Source organism: Cygnus olor, chromosome Z, assembly GCF_009769625.2.
Source record: "Cygnus olor isolate bCygOlo1 chromosome Z, bCygOlo1.pri.v2, whole genome shotgun sequence".
In the NCBI taxonomy this organism is placed as follows: Eukaryota; Metazoa; Chordata; class Aves; order Anseriformes; family Anatidae; genus Cygnus; species Cygnus olor.
Window position 1 is genome coordinate 28,225,993 of NC_049198.1, and position 22,163 is coordinate 28,248,155.

A 22,163-nucleotide genomic window follows, 5' to 3' on the forward strand; every position below is an offset into this window, starting at 1 on the left:
CCTCCTAATGCACCCCAGGACAGCATTAGCCTTCTTGGCCACCAGGGCACCTCGCTGGCTCATGGTTAACTTGTCGTTCACCAGGACGCCCAGGTCCCTCTCCACAGAGTTGCTCTCCAGCAGGTCAGCCCCCAGCCTGTACTGTTGCTTGGGGTTATTCTCCCCTAGGTGCAGGACCCTGCACTTGCCCTTGTTGAACTTCATGAGGTTCCTCTTGGCCCAGCTCTCTGACCTGTCCAGGTCTCTCTGAATGGCAGCACAGCCCTCTCTGGTGTACCACACCTCACAGTTTTATGTCATCATCAAACATGCTGAGGGTTCAGTCTGTCCCTTCATCCAGGCCACTGACAAGTAAATTGAACAGGTCTGGACCCAGTACTGACCCCCTGGGGACACCGCTAGCTACAGGCCTCCAAGCAGACTGCGCCGCTGATCACAACCCTCTGAGGTCTGCCATCCAAGCAGTTCTCAATCCACATCACTGTCCACTCCCCTAACACACAATTCCTGAGCTTACCTATGAGGGTGTTGTGGGAGACGGTGTCAAAAACCTTGCTGAAGTGAAGGCAGACAACAGCCACCACTCTCCCCTCATCTACCCAGCCAGTCATTCCGTCATAGAAGGCTCTCAGATGGGTTATGCATGCCACATTGTCCATGATTACTTGCCTGGTTTTTACATTTGTGGGCCTCTGTTGTTTAGAAGGGCTGACAAATTCACCTTACTTCTGTCTGCTGAGTAGGAAAGAACTTTGTGTTGCCCTGATGCTCCTTTCATGAAATTTATATAAAGTCATAAGTGCATCCATACCTAAAAAGGAGAAGACCATTTGGGCAAAACATCTGACGTAAGCGTGTTTCCACACTGATCACTGAGTAAAAGATCCTGCTCGGGTTTACCTACCAACAATGGGAATTTACTGGTACAATTTGAGAATCTTTGGCATAGGTAAGTGGCACTTGCATTGTGTAGGCTGGCTGGTCTGCAACCCCAGAGCCCCTGAACATGCTGTATAGCTTGGCTCATGGCCACTGCAACCTGTGCTCTGATGCTGTGGGCATCCTGTCTTGGTGTTTTGCCTGTCTCTGTGCAGGATTTGGGTTCTGGTGAATTGATTTCATTTGTTGCAGTTCATACCCCAGCTTGGTCATTTGGCCACTGGCAATTTGATTCCTTTCCAACAGCTCTGTGCATCCAGCATTTAGACTTGCATTCTGGTAGTAAAGGTTGGGGACGTTTCCTTTCAGCTGCTCCTAAAAATAAATAGCATTATCATGGGGAAGCATGAGCACGTAGAAAAAACAAACAAACAAACAAACAAAAAAACCACCTTTAATCAAGCTGAAATGCAGTCAGGCCTTTCACACAGCAGGGTCTACTTCCACTGGAGCTGAAGACAGCTTTACCCAGTGAAAAGCCTCTTAATTTCACCCCCATTTCTCCATCTTCTCTAGCATATTCAGTCATCACACCTGGGAAGTGGAGGGAGGAAAGAAATAAGGCCTACCTGAGAACTGATCTATTTTTCTGACTTTAGTAGCTATAGAGCTTTGAAAATTTTAGGAAGATTTACATTTGAACCTTCTATAAGGTTGGAAAAATCTTGTCAACTCAAGCCTGTCAGAGCCATGGCTTTATCTGAATGCGAGTTGTCCCCTTTATCAGTCATCCCGGGGGCTGCAGCAACACCTTTTGAAGAATCAGCAATCTCACATACACTGATTATGCCAGAGGGTTGAAACAGGTTTCTAATTAAAAAGTTGTACTGAAAGTTGTACAGAGAAAAAGGGAACACTTCTGGATACTAGGACATCATCAGGCTTTAATCTGACACAAGAGTTGTTTGATGCATACTAGGAAAAGTAGTGAGCCTTTAGTACTTTTGCCACACAGAGGCCTAGGCTGCTTCTGAAACAGGCCCCCAATTTCAGTTCAGTTTGTCTTGGAAATAAAAGGTTGTGAAGTAGTCAGCAGTTACCTGGAAATACTGGACTGTAAATGCTAGTGATATGGGAGCTGTTTTACACACAGATCAGCTGTCCACGGAGAAGATATGGGATAGTCAGCTGAAGAAAGTTATCTTTTAAACCCTCCCATCATTAAGTTGTCCTTACACAAGTCATCTTTAGCCTGCACACATTTGGTGTTTCAGTTTCCTTGTTTCAGTTAGGACTGTGATTTTTTTTTTTTTTCTGCAGAAAAAACAATAGTCTGTAAAACTGTTTTGTGAATAGTTTTTTTCTTAGGTCTGATAACTATTGGGCTGAATCGGCTTAGTAAATTTCCTCTCCTCCCCTCTCCATCAGAATAATTTAACCACATTTATTTTGCTCTGCCAGGGAGTGGGAATACGCAACATCCTAGCTGGGGGCTGGCAGTTCAGACTCCTGTCTCAGTCACATGGAGATTATCTGATCCATACGGCTGGAGAGAGCAGGTACGTCCCAGCACAGGAACATGTCCAGCAAAAGTGCTGAGAGGATAGTGGAGTGCTCTGTGCACCTCTGTGCTGACACAGCTCTCCAGTGTTTATCTGAACCAAAACATGTTTGAAAGCAGGTAACTGGTTGCACAGCAGAAAGTAGCCTAGGCTGTTTCACATGTAATTATGGGCTTTCTGAGGCCTGGCAAAGCCTTATGAAACATAAGAAACATTCTTCAAGTGCAAACATGGCCATGATCATGAGGAGCGATATCACCTAATGCTTTAGGGAATCCAGACCTCTATCTAGTTATCATCTAGTTATCTAAAAAATATGTATCTCCATTCCAAATTATACCGACTTTGATTTTTTTTTTTACAGGGCAGAAGGGATTTCAAGAGTTTATAATTCAGCCAGCATGAATGTTGTAGCATCTTCATCTGTCTACTTCTTTGCTTTCAACAACAACTTTGTGAACTCTAAAGTTTTTTTTTTGTTGTTTTGTTTTGTTTTGTTTTCCAGAATTGCACTTATGCTTGTTCCCTGAGATTTAATTTGGGCCATATTATGAGTAATTGTGGAGAAGAAGAGAAGTTAACCATGGAAGTTAGTCTTCTGGCTTTTACACCTTACCTCAGTGTTTGTCTCCTTGATGTATGTATAGCAACCTGGATCTCTCATGGTTCATTCCAGATATGTAGGCTGGTCTTCTGTTCATGTGCAAATCAATTTCATTGATGTAGCATTAATACATATGTGCCTGATTTACCAGGAGAGTGTACTTCAAAAAACTTAGATGTTACAAAACCAGTATGTAGTCACTATTAGAATCCGTCTGTATACTTCCAAGGTAAACTCATAGGCTGGTTAATGTGAATATCCACAAAAAACAGTTATATTACTTTTACTCTGATACCATGTTAGGATTACAATGGGAACTGACAAAATGATCAGCCTCTTTCTCTCCATTTTATCTGTTTGCCAGTGCAGAACAGCGATATCACTAGCGTTTTTCATACACTACCTATACAAAATATGAGGCAATGGTGGAGTAACAGTAAAGAAATAATGCCAAATAATTTAATGTATCATTAGGGGAATCTGTCTTGAATGACTAGCCAGGAAAATAGAGTGGAAGCTATAACTTGAATTTTTGCCTGTGTCAGAAATAAATGAATAAACAGGACAACTTTTTCATGAGCAAAAGAAGGGCACCTTCAATGCCAAGAGAAATGTCAGGTTGTTCACTGGACAAATATTTTAGTGTCTATCAAAAATGAACCAAGTCTTTATGGAAAATGAATCTTCCAAGGTATACTTTCTACCTCTCAGCCACATTATTTGCTCCCATATATGTGAGCTCATGCATATGACCACACACCTGTGTATGCTTTGGACTGTCTAATTTACATGAATTTCTTTATGTCTTAGATATTAATGGGAGAGCCAGCTTATTCTAATTTTTCATATTTTGGTGTCTTCATGTGTTATATAATGTTATTGTGCCAGTATATGGGGAGAGTTAACCTGAAAGGAGTTCTTATTCATAATAATGTGTGTGTGACCTTTTTCTGGTGCCCTTACTCTGTGGTTCTCATGAGTCTAACAGCCAGAATTTAATCACAAGATTTTCCATAAAGACAGGAAAATTACAAAGATCTTTGCTTAGCTGGGTAGAGTTAAGCTCAGTCATTTTAGCTGATTCCTGCTAGACACACCAGGCCTTAGCCTTGAATTAAATTATCTCAATGGCATAAGTCTAGTCTGAAAAGAAATTATTAGAAGGAATATATTAACATACTCCCCATGCAGTGGCATGATCTTTTAATTCTGTTACTTCTGAGCCCCACAAAGTCAAAATTACAGAAAGAATATATTTTGGACAGATATGATGTAAATACAAATCAATGCCAGAGATCTGATATATTTGCATAGAAATCCAAGCTAATTTTAAAACAGAGGGAGAATCTATCATTTATGATGTCTTAAAGTGTCACTTCCTATTTTGCCACAAGCTCCTGCTGGTGTCATTGCTAATAACAGTCTCTTAAAACACACCTTCTATAACTAAGAATCCATGCCTTAAAGCATAGTCTTCTCAGGAACTCTCTTTGGACTGTGCAGCTGACCACAGTGAGCAACATGGACCTTGTGAACAAAAGGGGATGCTCTCAGCTTCCTTATTTGAAAGTGTGCTGTAGTTATGGAGAACCAAAGAAGGAAGAGTTCATTTCAAAAGTCCATCTGTGGAGTGCCATATAGTGTAAGGGCTTTAAAAACATTTGATAGAGGCTGTGTATAAATTGTTCTTGAAGGAAATGCAGCACTAATATCTAAAAAAAAGGTCACAAATGTGATTTTCTTGTTCCTTTCATGATAAGCACTTCCATGCCTTTTTATTTCAAATTCAGAATGGAACACATCTTGCGCTGCAGGTTATTCCCTCTGCCACATTACTTCCAAAACTGTGTGGGCTCTCAGTGACATGTCACACACTCTCATCTCCAACACCTATGCAAGGTGGCCTGAGTGACTTCATCCATACGTTGTTTCCACAACAAACAAATAATCACCTATGCTTTCATTGCAAAGTGCCCTTTATGAATTAAGGCCTTGTCTGTCCCTTTGAGTAAATGCTATTTCCAGCAATGAAAAGAATACAAGTCCTTAGCCAAACATTTTTGCCATCTGACTTCCACTTACCTGCAATTTTATTCATTCTCGACAACTTGCACAGGTAGCTGGAGTAGGTGAGGGCACTCAGAATACTCATTGCTATGCAAAACGTGCTGAACAGCAATGGTCATCACCAGTTTAGTAATTATTCCTCCATTTTGTCATTTCAATATGCCTCTGGTGTTGCATAGAAAGCTCTGCTTCTCAGTGATATTTATGGGTATTCTCAGCTGTTTGCAGTTATTGTGTAGCTCTGATTAATACTTCCTTCTCTCTGACACAGAAGGAGCTGCATTCTAATAGTCTTTATTATTTTCCATCAGATTCCATACTCCTGCATAAATATATATGTATATATGTAAATCAAGTAAGTAGTGTTGGAGGTCCATAAAATGTGAGACCATTAATATGTCATCACTGTACATTTTATTTTCCCATCTACTCTGAATCTCCCAAATGTTGTTAGTTTATTTATGGCTGTATTGTTCATATGGGATACCTTACTCTGAAGAGGTAATCTGGCCCAGACCTCCAGGTCCATTTTCATGGTTTAGATTGTATTTGAAACAACTATTTTAGCTTCTCTCTTCAGATGCTAGCTCATATCCTGTCAGTCCCTGCAATAAGCTTAGAGCATGCAATGAGTATTGCTGATTGATTCCCACCTATAGCAAAATCTTTATACTTGTTTTTACTCCTCCTATGTATTATCATTTTAAGGCTTCAAAGAAGATCTTGGCAACTAAAATCACGTTGTACAATGTATTTCAATCCAACAGTACATGAATGATTTGTATGAATCAACTTGCCCTGCAAAAAGATGCAGCAGTTATCACCTGGGACATTTTTCCTTTATAATGAAATTTTGATCAACTAATGGCCAGGGAGTCTCAGTCTCCCTTTAATGGAAAGTTACAGACAAATGCTAAGTTGGCCTTCTCCACTTGTACCACAGAGTTCAGTTGATACAAGCACAACTCTTGGTTCAGCTTACAAAAATAATGACAATTATATCTGTGCATTTTGGAAATGAAATAATTTTCCTCTTATTCTATGGTCCTCATCTTAATGACAGCCTATGGGACATGTAAGTTCCAGCTGTGACTCCTTCTTCATAGGCTGAAGGAAATAATCCAATTCAATTTTAACAGCTCTGTGATACTTCCATGACTAAAGCACTGCTTTCAATACTATATTAAGACAATGTGTACCTAAAGGTAGTAACACAGCTTCTTTAAAAGGGGTTGCCACATGTTTATTATGATTTATCTGAGAGGGGGAAAGTGTTCTTTGTCCATTTCCAGCATGAGTTCAAACTCACTCAGAGTGGTGTGTGAGTGTGTTTGAACTGTGTGTTGACACAGCATCGGTTTGGTGTTCTGCACATGGAAATCCTTACCCAAGTCCCTGTGTCTTGCACAGATTAAAATATTAATTAAATGAATAAAAAGTTGTGGTTTTTTTTTTCAGTTCTTTATCAAGTGTTGATGGAGGGGAGAATGATGGGAACAATTAAATCAGACAGAAGGTAGTTCTACAAGGTTGCTCTCCAAGAGGTACATAGAGACGTGACAAAGCATTCTGAGTGATTGTGCAGAGCCCATTTACTGTGAGTCCAGACAAATATCACCACTCATCTAACATTTGAAAAGTCAGGCCAGATGAAATAATCAATTAATAAGGCCATCAACAGAATAGTAGAAAAAAAGATATAATACAATGATGACAGAGCCAACGCAGGTGGTAGAAAATGGAGCTGGAATTGAAACAGAAAGAAAACTTATCATAGTTTGCCCATGTGGGGAAAAAAGATTCATCCTTCTGTTTACCATAAATACGTGTATTTTCTGAGTACTTTGTCGGTAATGGTAATGCAACTTAAACTGTTACCTTCAAACATTTTGAACTTTCATTTGTTATCTTTACTGTAACCTGCATTTTAGGAATAAACAAATGAAGCACAAGCAATGTATTATAAAAACTAAATCTAAAATGTAAATCTAAATGTAAATGTACTAAATGCATCTAAATCTAAATGTACTAAATCACTATAAATATTGGTAATAATATTCAGCACATATCTATATTCTCCTTCCTCACTGTGGATATGGTATAAAGTTAATACAGTACGTTCTGTATGAACTGCTGTAATACCCAAAGCAACCGTACCATAGATTCTCAAGCATGTGTGCTGATAGAAAGTCTAGCATCGCATAGTTCATTTATCAGAACATGTCACCTTGTGGGTGGTGTAAATACAGAAGTAACTGTGACAAAGGCACTTGTCACACTGTCAGAGTCATGTCTGATCCAACATGCTACATTTTTATATGTAAGAGGCATAAGGTAATGACAGGACACTCTGTAATGTGTAATAATAGAAAGGAGATCATCAGAAAAGATTTATATAATTACCATAAAAAACAAAAAGTATCTTATTATTCATGGTGTGTATTCCAATGCTGTCTTGACATTTTACACTGTATGATGCCATAATGACTAAGGAGTAAGAAGCAGCGATTAAATTAAAAACCACAAGGCAACAGCCAGGTAATGTCCTGATCCAGAGGATGGGAGGACATTGCACAGATGGAGGCAGTTGGGAAGGGCATGCCCATGAGGCAGGCCCATTCTTGGCCCACCCTGGAATTAAAAACAGGCTGGACAGCAGACTTGGGCAGCTGGCTCCCAGTACCCATTCTCTTTCCAGGAACAATGCCATTCGTCAGCCTGGCAAAAACTCAGACTCCAAGACACCCACACTGTTGTCTGAATGATTAAAGCTTTGTGCAGCCGTATGTGCACTGGTCTGCAGTATGAACATGTTCCATCCTTCCAGGTCATGTAAAGGAAACAGCCTCACCCAGGCTAAAGCTTGGTGCAAGCTCATTTTTGTTGTTGTTGTTGTTTGAGAATTGTAGAGGTTAGTCTAAATTGGCACCTTAGCACTAACTTATAAATAAAACACAGTTACTGAGCATGTCCAGGCAAAAAGTACAATGAAGTCTATGCTTAATTCATACCATGGATGTATCGTAACTCAAAGTGCATGATGCTATACCCTTTCCAGTGCCAGCTTCAGTGCCTGAAGCCAGTTTTTCTTCAGTTACACCTCAAGCAATGATGGCAACAAGTGTTCTTCATCTTGTTCTTCCAGTATTTCTTACCTTGCGTGGAGGAAAAAGCACCTCGTTTTAGTTGTACAATGTTCACAAGTATGTAACATTACTTGGAAGCCCTGAAGAAGTCTGACATAAATTAACTCCCTTGCCTGTTAATTCAAATTCTTCCAGTGGACTGTCTTATGTTAATGTTACTCAGGCTAACCCTGCCCATCAACATTGACTGAAATACCCAAGAAACACAGGAAACATTTGTATTGTGATTCTCCACATCTCCTTCCTGCCCAATGCTTAACAAAAATCAATCAATCAATCAATCAATCAGTCAGTCAGTCAGTCTCCTGGAAAGACACGTCCTCTTCTGTCATAGCACTTATAATCATAGCAAGGAGCAAAATATCATTTTTAAGATGACATCCTTAAAGCTATTGTCTTCTCAGTTTCTGTTGCATCATCAGCTTTCTTCACAGCTGTTAGATATAATGACCTCAGCTCAAACAAGCACACGCTTTAGTTCTCACTGAGTGCTGGGGGATTTAAGAATGTACTTACAGTTAAACACATGCTTATGTCTTTTCAGAGTGCCAGATCCATCACTTCTATAAGTATGTGTGTCTTCATTAGGAAAAACAACAACAACAGAAACACACAGATTTCCAGTTTTTCTTTCAATGGAGAGGATTTGAAGCTGCTCTTCTGAGTTTTTATATCAGCATGGATTTTATAGACTTGCAGGCCACAGTGACATGGAAATCTATTGAGAGGGTGGTCAGGCACTGGAACAGGTTCCCCAGGGAAGTGGTCACAGCTCTGAGCCTGCTGGAGTTCAAGGAGTGTTTGGACAATGCTCAGAAATATGGTTTGATTTGTGGGTGGTCTTGTGGGGAGTCAGGATTTGGACTCAATGAACCTTGCAGGCCCCCTCCAACTTTGGATATTCTGTGATTCTATGATTTTGTAATGAAATGAGACTAAAGTTGAAAACTCTGTCACCATCTCCATCTCTTAAGAACTGGAGCAGAGTGAACCCGAGTTCCTCAGCCGAACTCAGCTGACATAGGACGGCACAGAAGGAGATGTATCTTTCAGGTAAGAGAAAGTGGTTTCTTGTGCATCACCAAGGGAGGCAGAGGTGGAAAAAGAGAAGCTGTGACACTGTACAAGCACTGCTCAGCAATGCCAGAACACTGGTGTGTTATCAGCACTGTTTAAGTTACAAATCCAAAACACAGCACAGTCTGGAAGAAAATTAACTCCATCCCAGTCAGACCCAGTACGGTATGTTTTCCCGCATTTAATCTTTAACAAATATGAGACTTCATCCTGAGGTTGGATTGTGCAGAGTGCTGCTGTACTGACTTCAAGGAAAGCATACAAGAGCAGCTTCTTATTACAGGACCTTGGGGTGTCAACAGCACATAAATGATATTTCCTTAAACAGCTTTTTGTGAGTATTGCACTTCCCTCCAAAAATGATTTTCCCCCAAATAGTCAAATATTTTGAGTACTTGATAATCAAAATGATGGCCGTTACAGTTTTCCCCACATTTTTCTCTTACAAAAAAATGCAACCCTTCCATGAGACATGAAAATCACACATGGACGACATATTTTATTTCTGTTTTTAAAGTGGGAAAGAGCACAAGGGATTTGAAACAAGCAAGCAAAATGCTGTTAGCAGTCCTCATCCCTCTTGACAGATGCCCTGTCAAGGTCAATACAGTTTAAAGGCTGTCTCGTCAGTCAACACCATCAACTACTGAAAGACAAGGAAGACAAGCCAAGGACTGGAGGAATTCAGTGCTGTTGCCTCCCTTCACAGCAATCTCCAGACGATCTGGGGAATCTCTGCACCTGTTCAATGTTCCCTGCTTGCAAGCGCTTTATAGCACAAAACTTTGATCCTCAAAAAGTACACAGCACACATTTCAATTCCATTATTTCATGGGTTTTAAACACACACCTAAAGTGCTGCCCTGAAAATGGATACCTACAGGAATTATGTTCATGTAATGCTCTAATGCTTTTGCGGGCTAACTCCAGTAGGCAGCTAAGCACCACACAGCTGCTCACTCAGTCTTCCTCCCAAACCCCAGAAGGACAGGGGAAAAGGAAGATTAAAGTGAGAAAACTCATGAATTGAGATAAAAATAGTTTAACAGCTGAAGAAGAAGTAAGAGAACAAAGAAAGAAACCAGAAATCATACAAAGACAATTGTTCACCACCCCCCATGTGTAGACCAATGTCTCACCGGATCCCAAGCAAAAGATGGGAACATACCTAAACTACCCCCCCTTCCATTCTCTTGCTGAGCGTGACATTTTATAGCACAGAATATCTCTTTGGTTTGTTTGGGTCATTTGCCTGGTTGCGTACCCTTACAAACTCATGCATGCCCACAATCTATTCACTTGGGGAGCAGAGGAAGAAACAGAAGGCTTTGGCACTGTGTAAATACCATTCAGCAGTAGCTAAAACATTGGTTTGTTATCACCATTGTTTTGGTCAGAAATCTAAACCACAGCACTACACCAGCTGCTATGAAGAAAATTATCTCCATTCCAGCCAGAACCAGTAAAAACACTTTATATCGGTAGCTGCCCACTAGCAGATAATCCTAACTCTGGTTTATCTGGCAAGTGCATGAGTCCTTTCAGTGTGTCCTTTGATAGTCCCACGCTTTCCACGGTTATCAAGTTATATTTTCAAAATAAAGGGTAATGCCTCTTCTCTCTCTATGTAGTAAGACAACTTGCTTTTGCAATAAACACATGTAAATTGCTTGAAATTCACTTTTCTAATATGTCCTGCTCTTGCTTTCCTGGACAGAATATTCTAATGAAAGTTTTTTTAAAGAAAGTAGGGTTTTACCTGTGTGGAGCCATTACCAACTTTCACATCTTAATAAAACAGTAAAATTAGATAGATTTCCTGTCTTCAGTTCACTTATCATAGACATGACAAGTAGGTTTAACTTGTGCCATTAAGTTCTACCCAATAGCCCCTCTTGAAGTAATTTGCACTTGATGGGAATTATTTCAGAGACATTGAAGTAATAATGTCAGTGGAAGTGACAGTGGGACAAGCTTCTCTGAAGTCACTGGAATTGCAGTTGCCCACATCAGGCTTAGTGAAACCCCTAATGTTTATCAGAATTTGCAAAGCTTCAGTAGCTCTGGGCAGCTGGGTGTTTCGGGGGTTTTGTGTAGCTCTGTTTATAAAGTGAGAGTTGCTACGGCATCTGAGCACCACTGGAAAGGCAGAGTGTTGCTGCAGGCCTACGAACAGCATCCAGCCTAGCTGAGCTCTAAAAAGTGCTGCCATGCCAGGCCTGTTCTACAGCATGCATGCACTGGCCTGGAAGCAAGCTGCGTTAATTTGAACTTGTTTACTCTGGGTGCTGTGATTTTGAACTTTCGGAGAAAGCCAAAAAAACAAGAAGCCCAGTGCCCAGTTTCTTTTTGCTGGGCAAGTGCTGTTGCAAAACAAAACAAAACAAAAAGAAGTGGCTATTTCCTGGACCACGAGCTGCGCTTAAGAATGAAAATGATGACTCTATGTTAAATAGTGCCAGTCCCAATACTGACCCCTGAGGAACATGACCCCTGAGGACTGCATGCTCTCACTCAGTTTCTAGGTGCCTATATTATTTCACATTACCAGAATTAGCTATTCTGTCCTGACTGCCAACCTGCAAAGCTAGGGCAATACCTGCTTATTTAATACAAATTAAAGGGAAAAAATAAACAAACAAACTAGTTAGCATAATATTTATCCCAAACAGTGAGTGAAATTTCACTACTGAACATAATCTGTATTATGGCTGAAGATTCACAAAAGTTAATGATATACCATATAAAACAAGGTATAGCATGGAGAGTTATAATTCATCAAAATTAGAGAGACATTGTAAATTGGATATACTTTTTAGAAGGAAAGTTCACAAAAGAAAAAAATGAATGGCACATGAAGTAAATGCTCACTTTTCAACACTGGAAGAAGAATAACCTCTTGTAAATCTGAGGGCTATGGAAAACTCATCCCAGGAGTGATGAAGAGCTTCTACACAAGGAGAAATAGCTGTGTCTCAGCTAAATTCAGCTATCATGTTTTAATTAACCCAACCCTAAGAGCATATTTTCCCTATTGAAATCCAAGTTACCATATCTTCTTTCATTTTCATGGGGTACAGACTGATCTTTAGAGAAAGCATAACAAGTCCAACACCTGAATCACTTTTCCTTTCAAAACCCTTAGCCACTTTGTGTAACATCTCTGAGATCAGCATCTACAAGGATTGTTTTTCTCTGCTGAGGAGGCACTTCAGCATGATGCATGCCCAATTTATGGCACTTGCAGACCTGCCAGTATTTTACCTTAGAGCTTGTTTGTACATGCATCTTCCTCCAAGCACCACCCAGTCTGTCTGAAACAATGGAAATAAGAAGAAAGTCTGCTTGTTTTTATCTACAGCTTGCCAGCTCAATTTAAATCACTCTGCAGGAGAAACCTTAAACCGGTCACTCAGAATGGGAACATATCAACTCTGGTCAGCTTTGAATTTGCTCCCAGAGCTTGTCAAGAAATTGTGTTTCTAAGCCCACATATCTTTCTGGTGGCTGAAAAAGGTGAAACGAGCCATTTGAAAGATTTGTCACTATCTACGAATGGATCACTTGTGGAAATATTTTAAATAATGTAAGTGGAGCTATAAAAACCCTGTCTAGCCAAGCAGCTGCAAGTAGCTTAAGGGTTATTACCACTGGGAAGTGATGGCAAAGATACACCATTTTTAAAAACAGTTTTTGCCTCATTAGGTTGCTTCTCTGGAAATGAGAAATTTGCTTTAACTGCATTGTTTTGAATTGCTTGGGGAAGAATCCATCAACCACAAGGTGCCCTGCTGCTTAACTTGGCCAAAAAACTGTTAATAACTCCAGCAGATGTTCTGCTTTTTAGGCAACAGGACTCCCTTTCTCCCACCCCTTTTTTCAGAGTCAGACACAAGTATGGCTGAATTCCAGCATCCTCCACAGCTACTGCTAAAGCAAAATCCAATGTTAGCCAGTCACTGGTGGTAAAACTTTCATGCACAAAGTCTGTGTGAGAGCAAAGCTTGGTCTCAGTACATTTACTCTGTTGAGCACTGTTATTATAGCCAAGAAAACTTTCCTCTTGAGAAAGATTGCAAGGCCAGGCCCCGTACTTCCAAGTCTACACTTTTAAAAATGTTGATCTCAATTATCAATATTAAGAACCTGGCTCTCCTTACTTACTTAGTTATTTTCTATTTTTGAGCACCCATTCATCCATTCAAAAACTTTTTAATGAAAGAATGGGCTCTGTTATATTCTCAGCACAATATCATTTCCTTTCTTTTAGTTCCAGATGCTTTCATGACTTGGACTACACAGTTCTGCAATACTGAGAATGTATCTTATAAATACCACTATATCTCAGTGCTGTACTTAAGCAAGCATTGATGCTGCAGCATTCACTTCTTGTCAGCATCTCTGTGCTGCTGTGAACCTGAATTCTTAAACTAAATCTCTGTTATAGGCTTTTTTTTTTTCCCTAATGAGAAGGACAAATTATGACAGAAAAAGCTCTGTTTCCTTCTTCTTGAAGTACAGAGTTTAGCAGACATTCTTAAAGTAAGATGTAGTGACCAAGGTAATACAGGTGTCAACATATATATGGAAAAAATATGTTGAACACTTCATATCCATAAACAAGGAAACAGTGTCTGGGTGTTTCAAGAAGAGCAAAATGAAAGACTGATTCCTGATTCATTATGTATTCTGCTGTTATTTAATTCAAAATAGCACTGGCCAGGGATCTGCAGCACATCATTCACCAACTGTAGTACTTGGATGCAAAAGTGCTCATTTTATGTTATATACTGTCAAAGGTAAGGATTGTTAGTTTTTTTGGATTCTCTTTCATACTCATTTTGAAACCTATGATTGCCAGCTAATTCTTGCTTGCCAAATGAAGTAAGGCCCATGAATCTGTCAGAAAAGACGTTAACCCATAGAGGAGTACTTCTGGTGGGAGTAGTAGTCTCAGTACCATCAAATGACTTTGTTGTCTTTTTTCAGATATGTCTGTTGAGCATTGTCTTATGGTGCTCAATGCCATTAATACATGAAGTCTCACGCAAATCAGTCTTGCCACAGTTATACTAGGTGATGTTTCCAATTATAAAATTGAAAACAACAACAAAAAAAGTGCACAGCTGTAAATACTTCCTTTTTCTGTGCAATAGCAGGCATATTAGAGACAGTTAAATGCCATAGCGGATCAAAAATATTGTTTTAGGCACATTCAGTTCCCTCCTTCATTTGCAGTGGTTACAAAAATGTTTTGGGAAAAATGCTAGGAATAACCATAGTTAGGGAAAAACAGCATAGATACATATCATATTCTGTTATGTGTGTCATATTTGGAGATGTAGTTATGTCTAGAAGTTGAGATTTATTTATTTTTTTCTAAAAACATCTTCAAGCTTTGAGAAACACAGAGCACAACAACTTATAATTTCTTTTCCAAGAGTACAAATCCAACTTTTGAAGGAAATGGAATTAGAGTTTCCAGACAAAATGTGAACCTCTAGTTGTCAAACCACTTCCACCAGCTGGGAAGTATTGTCGTCATTTAAACTAAAGAACAGTTTCCAAGTTATTGTGGCAGAACAGCAGTAGCCTTATTTTATCAGCACTTCTTGACACCAATTCAATGACACACACAACTTTTGCCTACAACCAAATGTACTAAGGTGAAGAACCCAGAAATACAAAAGTTTTCACAGATCAGCTATGAATATTTCTTACATAAATCCATGCAATTTCATACATAATCCCAGAGGATTCAAAAGGCTATATGAGCACCTGCTATGTATCAGAAGCATCTCTGACCTTCTGTAGTAGTCTGCTTGCATTTAAAGCACGTCTAGTCTGTTTTCCTTATTTCAAATCATAGTAAATATAAAAACAGACAGGTTTCAACACTTCCTTTTAACTCCGACTATTTCCACTATTTGCAGCATGTTACCTAGGAATGTTTGAATTACAGGACATTACAAGAATAGATAAGAGACTGGATTATAGAATCTAGAATCAATGAATCAAGTAATTTTGTCATGTCAAAAAGGAAAAATTACATACAGAATTGATTATTTTATGCTACTACCATTATGAACATCATATCAAAATTCGCATTAGTTCTTACATCATATTACGCAAATGCAGTTCCTAAGATTGTATAGCAACTGTGAATCTTAAAAGAATATTGTGCTTTTATTTGAGCTGTATAGAAACTTTTTACACCAACATGAATTATAAAAAACAACAACAACAACAACAAAAACAAGCTCTCCCATATCTATGCCAAGAAATCACGGGAATTTTCCAAGAAATTTCCCATGCATTGTTTAACTATAGTTTGTAAGCTAGCACAAAGGTGTTGCTTAGAGACATCATGTCTTTCCTGTCAGGACCTGTCACCATTTTCTGAACTGTGGACATACTGTAAGCACATCTATGAGACAGAAAGGTGAGTCTGAAGTATCAATTTCTTTATTCTTATTTTCAGAAAAATTGCCTGAGTGTATTGTACAAGCAGATGAATGAAAAAAGAATGTTAAAATCACTCAGAATACTCTTTTGGAGAACGTTAGGCCCTGCCCGCAGAAAAATGTTTGGATGGCACTGAATTCCTTTCTTTTTAAGAGGTCAAACACAATTTTGTTGTATAAAATGGTACACATAATGGTATATATACTTTGGTATATATACTTTACATTCACTAGATACTATTCTTCCTCACAGAATACACAACAGAAATATTTTTGTGATGCATTTCAGGGTGTCTTCTCTTTATTGTGTATAATGCAAAGGGCTTATCTGCATATATTCTGTAACATGCAATAAAGTGTAAAGTGCGATAACGTTATCATCATAGACCACTTCTCTCACAGACACCTCTGCTCTCATTCATGACAAAGGTGTTACCTCATTTCCTAAGAGCACTTTATACATCTTCATCAGTCCTGGCCGAAATCTACATATCAAGGGAATCTTTCCAAAGAAGCAACATATTAGAGAGATGTTAATAAGAGACTGAAGTGCATTTGTCTGTGCACTTGTCTGAAACATGACTATTTGTGACCTATGGCACTGTGTCATAAATACACATCTTCTTAAGCATTCCTTTGTATTAACAAGTACTTTCATAGACAACATAGTACTTTCATCATTTATGTTGGAAAAGACCTCTAAGATCATCACATCCAACCGTTAACCTAGCACTACCAAATCTACCACTGAATCATGCCCCTGAGTGCCACATCTACACATCTTCTGAATACCTCCAGAGATGGTGGCTCAACCACTTCCCTGTGCAGGCTGTTCCAATGCTTCATGATCCTTTCAGTGAAGAAATTTCTTCCAATATCCAAAGCAAACCTCTCCTGGCACAACTTGAGGCCATTTCCTCTTGTCCCATTGCCTGTTTGTTGTGGTTTAACCTGACCGGCAGCTAAGCACCACACAGCCGTTTGCTCATCCTCCCCCCTCCCTCTCTGGGATGGGGGAGAGAATCAGAAAAATGAAGCCTGTGGGTTGAGATAGAGACAGTTTATTAGGACAGAAAGGAAATGAAAATAATAACGATAATAGTACTGCTAATAATAATGTGTACAAAACAAGTGATGCACAGTGCAATTGCTCACCGCCTGCTGACCGATGCCCAGCCTATCCCCAGGCAGCTGCCCCCCCACCTCGGCTAGCCACCCCTATATATTGTTTAGCGTGACATCAGATGGTATGGAATACCCCTTTGGCCAGTTTGGGCCAGCTGTCCTGGGTCTGTCCCCTCCCAGCTCCTGCTGCACCCCCAGCCTGTCCCCAGGCAGGACAGAGCGAGAAGCTGAAAAGTCCTTGGCTTAGTGTAAGCACTGCTCTGCAACAATTAAAACATCAGTGTGATATCAGCATTAGTTTCATCTTAAATCCAAAACATAGCACCCTACCATCTACTAGGAGGAAAATTAACTCTATCCTAGCTGAAACCAGGACACTGTTGCACAGGAGAAGAGACTGGCTCACACCTCACTACAACCTCCTCTCAGGTAGTTGTAGAGAGCAGTAGGGTCTCCCCAACTTCCTTTTTCTCCAGGCTAAACAATTCCAGCTCCCTAAGCTCTTCCTCATGAGACTTTCCTAGACCCTTCACCAGCTTTGTAGCCCTTTTTAGACATGCTCCAACACCTTGATGTCCTTCTTGCAGTGAGGGGCCCAAAACTGAACACAATATTCAAGCAGCGGCATCACCAGAGCCAAGTACAGGGAGACAATCACTTCCCTAGTCCTGCTGGGCACTCTATTTCTGACATAAGCGAGGATGCTGTTGGCCTTCTTGGCCACCTGAGCACACTGCTGATTCACATTCAGCCAGCTATTGACCAGTACCCCCAGGTCCCTTTCCACTGGGAAACTTTCTGTCCACGTGCAGGCCCCAAGTGCAGGACCTGGCACAGCTTTGTTGAACTTTGTAGAGTTGGCCTCAGTCCATTGATCCAGCCTAACCAGAACCCTCTGTAGAGCCTTCCTAACCTCAACCAGATCAACACTCCTGCCCAGCTTGGTGTAGTCTGCAAACTTACTGAGGGTGTACTTGATCCCCTTGTCCAAATCATTGATAAAGATATTAAAGAGAACTGGCCCCAGTACTCAGCCCTAGGGGACACCACTAGTGACTGGCCTCCAACTGGATTTAACTCCATTCACCATAACTTTTTGGGCCTGGACACCCCGTCAGTTCTTTACCCAGCAAAGCGTACACACATCCAAGCCATAAACAGACAGATTATCCAGGAGAATGCTACGAGAAATAGTATCAAAAGCTTTACTAAAGCCTAGGTAGACAACATCCACAGCCTTTCCCTCATCCACTGAGTGTGTCACCTTGTTGTAGAATATCGGGTTTGTCAAGCAGGACCTGACATTCATAAACCCATGCTGACTGGGCCCAATCACCTGGTTGCCCTGTAGGTGTCACGTGATGGCACTCAGGATGATCTGCTCCATAACCTTCCCCAGCATAAAAGTCAGACAGGCCTGTAGCTCCCTGGGTCCTCCTTCCAGCCCTTCTTGTAGATGGGCATCACATTTGCCAGCCTCCATTCAACTGGAATCTCCTCCGACAGCCAGGACTGCTGATAAATGATGGAAAGTGACTTGGTGTGCACATATGTCAGCTTCCTCATTACCCTTGGGTGGATCCCATCTGGCCCTACAGACTTGTGTGCACCTAAGTGGTGTAGCAGGTCACTAATCATTTCCTGTTGTATTATGGGGGGTTTCATTCTGCTACCTGTCCCTATCTTCCAGCGCAGGGGGTTTGGAGAACAACTGGTCTTACTACCAAAGTCTGAAACAAAGAAGGTATTAAATACCTCAGCCTTTTCCTCATCCTTTTGTGTTCCCCCCCACATCCAATAAAGGATGGAAATTCTCCTTAGTCCTCTTTTTGCTGCTAATGTATTTATAGAAGCATTTTTTATTGTCTTTAACAGCAGGAGACAGATTAATCTCCAGCTGGGCTTTGGCCCTTCTAACTTCCTCCCTGCATAGCCTCATGACATCTTTGTAGTCCTCCTGAGTGGTCTGCCTCTTCTTCCAAAGGTCATGAACTTTCTTTTTCTTCCTGAGTCCTAGCTAAAGCTCTCTGTTCAGACAGGCCAATCTTCTCGCCCACCGGCTGACTTTAACACATGGAGATAACTGCTCCTGCACCTTCAGGATTTCCTTCTGGAAGAGTGTCCAGCCTTTCTGGACTCCTTTGCCCTTCAGGACTGCCTCCCAAGGGATTCCGCCAACCAGCCTCCTTAACAGGCCAAAGTCTGCCCTCTGGAAGTCCAGGTTGGCATTTCTGCTAACCTCCCTCTTTACTTTTCCAAGAATCAAAAACTATTAACATGTGATTACTATGCCCAAGATGGCCTGCAACCTTCCACCCACAAGTCCTTCTCTTTTCACAAGCAAAAGGTACAGTGGTGCACCTTCTGTAGCTGGTTCACTCACCAGCTGTGTAAGGAAGTTTGGACAACACTTTCAGAAAATATGGCTTAATTTTGGCATCGTCCTGTGTGTAGCCAGAAGTTCCACTCATCCCATCCTTATGGGTCTCTTCCAGCTCAGGATACTCTTTCTATGATACTCCAGGGAACTCCTAGACTGCTTCCTCTCCGCTGTATTATATTTCCAGCAGACATCTGGTAAGTTGAAGCCCCCCCCATTTAGAACAAGGGATAGCAATTGTGAGGCTTCTCCCAGCTGCTTACAGAATATTTCACCTACCTTTTCATCCTGCTTGGGTTATCTATAACAGACTTCCTCCATGACATCTGCCTTGTTGGCCTTCCCCGATTCTTACCCATAAACACTCAACCCTATCTTTATAATCATTAAGTTCAAGACAATCAAAACAATCCCTAACATCCAGGGCTATCTCACCATCTCTCCTTCCTAGCCTACCCCTTCCAAAGAGTGTATAGCCATCCATTGCAGCACTCCAGTTGTGCAGATCATCCCAATATGTTTCTGTGATGGCAACTATGTCATAGTTTTCCTGCTGCACAATGGCTTCAAGCTTTTCCTGTTTGTTGCCCATGCTGCATGCAATGGTACAGTTGCACTTCAGTTTAGCTAATGATCCCATCACCTTTTTGGGAGGAGAAGCACTAATTCCAATGTGATCATTCTTAGGCACTTTCGTGATTTCTAATCCATCAACATCCCGTGTGTCTTTGCTGTTGCATGGTTCTCCATCACCTACTTCCACTGGGATAGCAGACTGAAGGATCTTGCTAGCACAGTGTCCCACATCCATTGGCACACTGTACCAGGGTCATCTTTAGTGAGCTTGGTTTTATCCCTTCCCCACTTCGAATCTAGTTTAAAGCTCTTTCTGTGAGTCCTGCAGGGACATCCTTCATCAGTGGACCAGCAGAAAAGCTGTCTTGGTAAGGAACTTGACTGGCTGCACGTATGGCATGCTGGAGTTTCTACTAACAGCTTAGTGCAAATTTCTGTCCCTAATGTATTAGACAAGTTATGACAGGAAAACATGGAGCATAACTCAGCTCTAGCTGCTGTGAAGGGAAATTAAACTTTTTTTTTTTTAATTGGTGAAGAAACACAAATACAGTAGTGAAAAGCATATAAAAAATGTATTTATATATATATATATATATAAATAATTGCATTAAGGTATTTTGTAAACTTACAACAGCAAGAAAGCTCGCATTCTCAAATTCCATCAACTTCAGACCTGAGTTGCAATAACCTACAGGTATTTTCAAAACGTACACATTAATATTTGCTGAATAACATGATTCAACTTCCATTACAGAGAACCATGCAATACAGTTTGCTTCCTTAATGACTTTTAATTGTTGGTATCACTCTCTAGTGAAGGTTCTTCCACTTCAGGAGGGGAAAAGGACCTCCACTGGCAGGACTAAATCTAGGGTCTGTATCTCATATGAAAAGTTTCACGCTGCATATTCAAATGAGCTTTTAAAAAGCTCATTCAGCTCAGTTAAATCTCTCAGCGTAACCCTTCTTCATTTAGCCTCCAAACTGAAACATGTGCCAAGTGTTATGTACTGCATGCAATCACATCGACATCAATAGGACTGTCCCGTGTGAGCTGCAGTTCTGCAAGGGCTTAAGTCTGAGGTGACACAATGACTTACACCTGCAAATCTAGCTTGTTGAAGTAGTGTAGGATGAAGGGATTCAAACTGCAACAGAAATATCATCAGATGGGAATTTCAATCTTTTAAATGTAAGTTGCTGACTTCAGATGACAGTTTTGCTTCTCAGGGCATAGGGTAGGTTCATGACTCTAACAGGCACTACCTGTTTTAGTTATTTCTAAGACTGTCACTAATCAGAAGTTGAATTTTCTTCACTTGTTTTGTGGAAAGTTATTTTTCAGCCTTGATAAACTTTGCCAGCTTCAAGCCAGAGAGAAGCTCCCTTAAATTCTTACTTGCAAAGGAATTGAGGCAAAAACAAAACAAAACAACAGAACAACAACAACAACAAACCCAACCTTACTGCAGTTCTTAATGCAATGGTCTAAAAAACAGCACAGCAAATCTTGTTGCTAGATCCGGCCTCCAAGGATCCACATGGCAGGAATAGCAGACAATTCAGCCTTTCTCTGTGTTTAAGCTAAAAATGACTTTTTTTTAGCTTGAAACGGTACTTGGAACAGATAAAGAGTTCTTCATGTATAATTTTTGTTCCTTATTTTAATAGATAAAAAAACTACTTTCAGAACAAATAGTTCAGTGAAATAAAAAATCCTTGCACTGATCATAACGATTGATTTCACTTATTTTGACTTGCCAGTAGAGTTCCAACACATGAGCATTTTCAAAAGAGAATATTTCAGGAAGGTTAGTTTTTGTTTGTTTGTTTGCTTTTGTGGTTGCATGGGGTTTTTTTGAGGAGAATATATTCTAAAATGTAGGTGAATCCTTCAAAAATTTGAAAAAGGTTGTAGGCATTGTCTTGGCTTTATTGTAAAATCAAATGAAGTAACCTTGGAAATGCTTAGAAAATGAAAACAAGGTAGGTCTTAGGTAGAAGCAAGTCTGCTATTATAATATTTCACCCTAAGCATGAAGAGATTTCAATATTTTTCTCTGCATTAGATCTGTGCATACTGCTCTTCTGATGGATCTGCAGTCAAGTGTGCCACTGGTAAAAATCACTGCTGGAGCTGCTATGACAGACATGCCAGTGTCTTGGAAAGATTTTATTAATTTTGTGCTCTTGGCTTTGTAAGAGGCATTACAAGTGTTAAAGCAGAGTAGTCATTAAGATTACAGTTGAGACATGATTAATTATCCCCTCTCTGTCACC

At 40.3% G+C, this 22,163-nt stretch overlaps 2 long non-coding RNA genes across 7 annotated transcripts in view; both read right to left on the minus strand.

Annotated features, from left to right (window-relative positions):
* Positions 1–22,163, minus strand: part of LOC121061303 — a 77,666-nt gene that overhangs the window by 44,197 nt on the left and 11,306 nt on the right. The gene's annotated exons all lie outside the window — the stretch shown is intronic.
* On the minus strand, positions 87–1,573 carry LOC121061304. Its single transcript, XR_005815037.1, has 3 exons — positions 1,332–1,573; positions 1,139–1,254; positions 87–811 (listed from the first exon to the last, which is right to left on the minus strand). It is a non-coding gene; the product is annotated as an uncharacterized LOC121061304 (long non-coding RNA).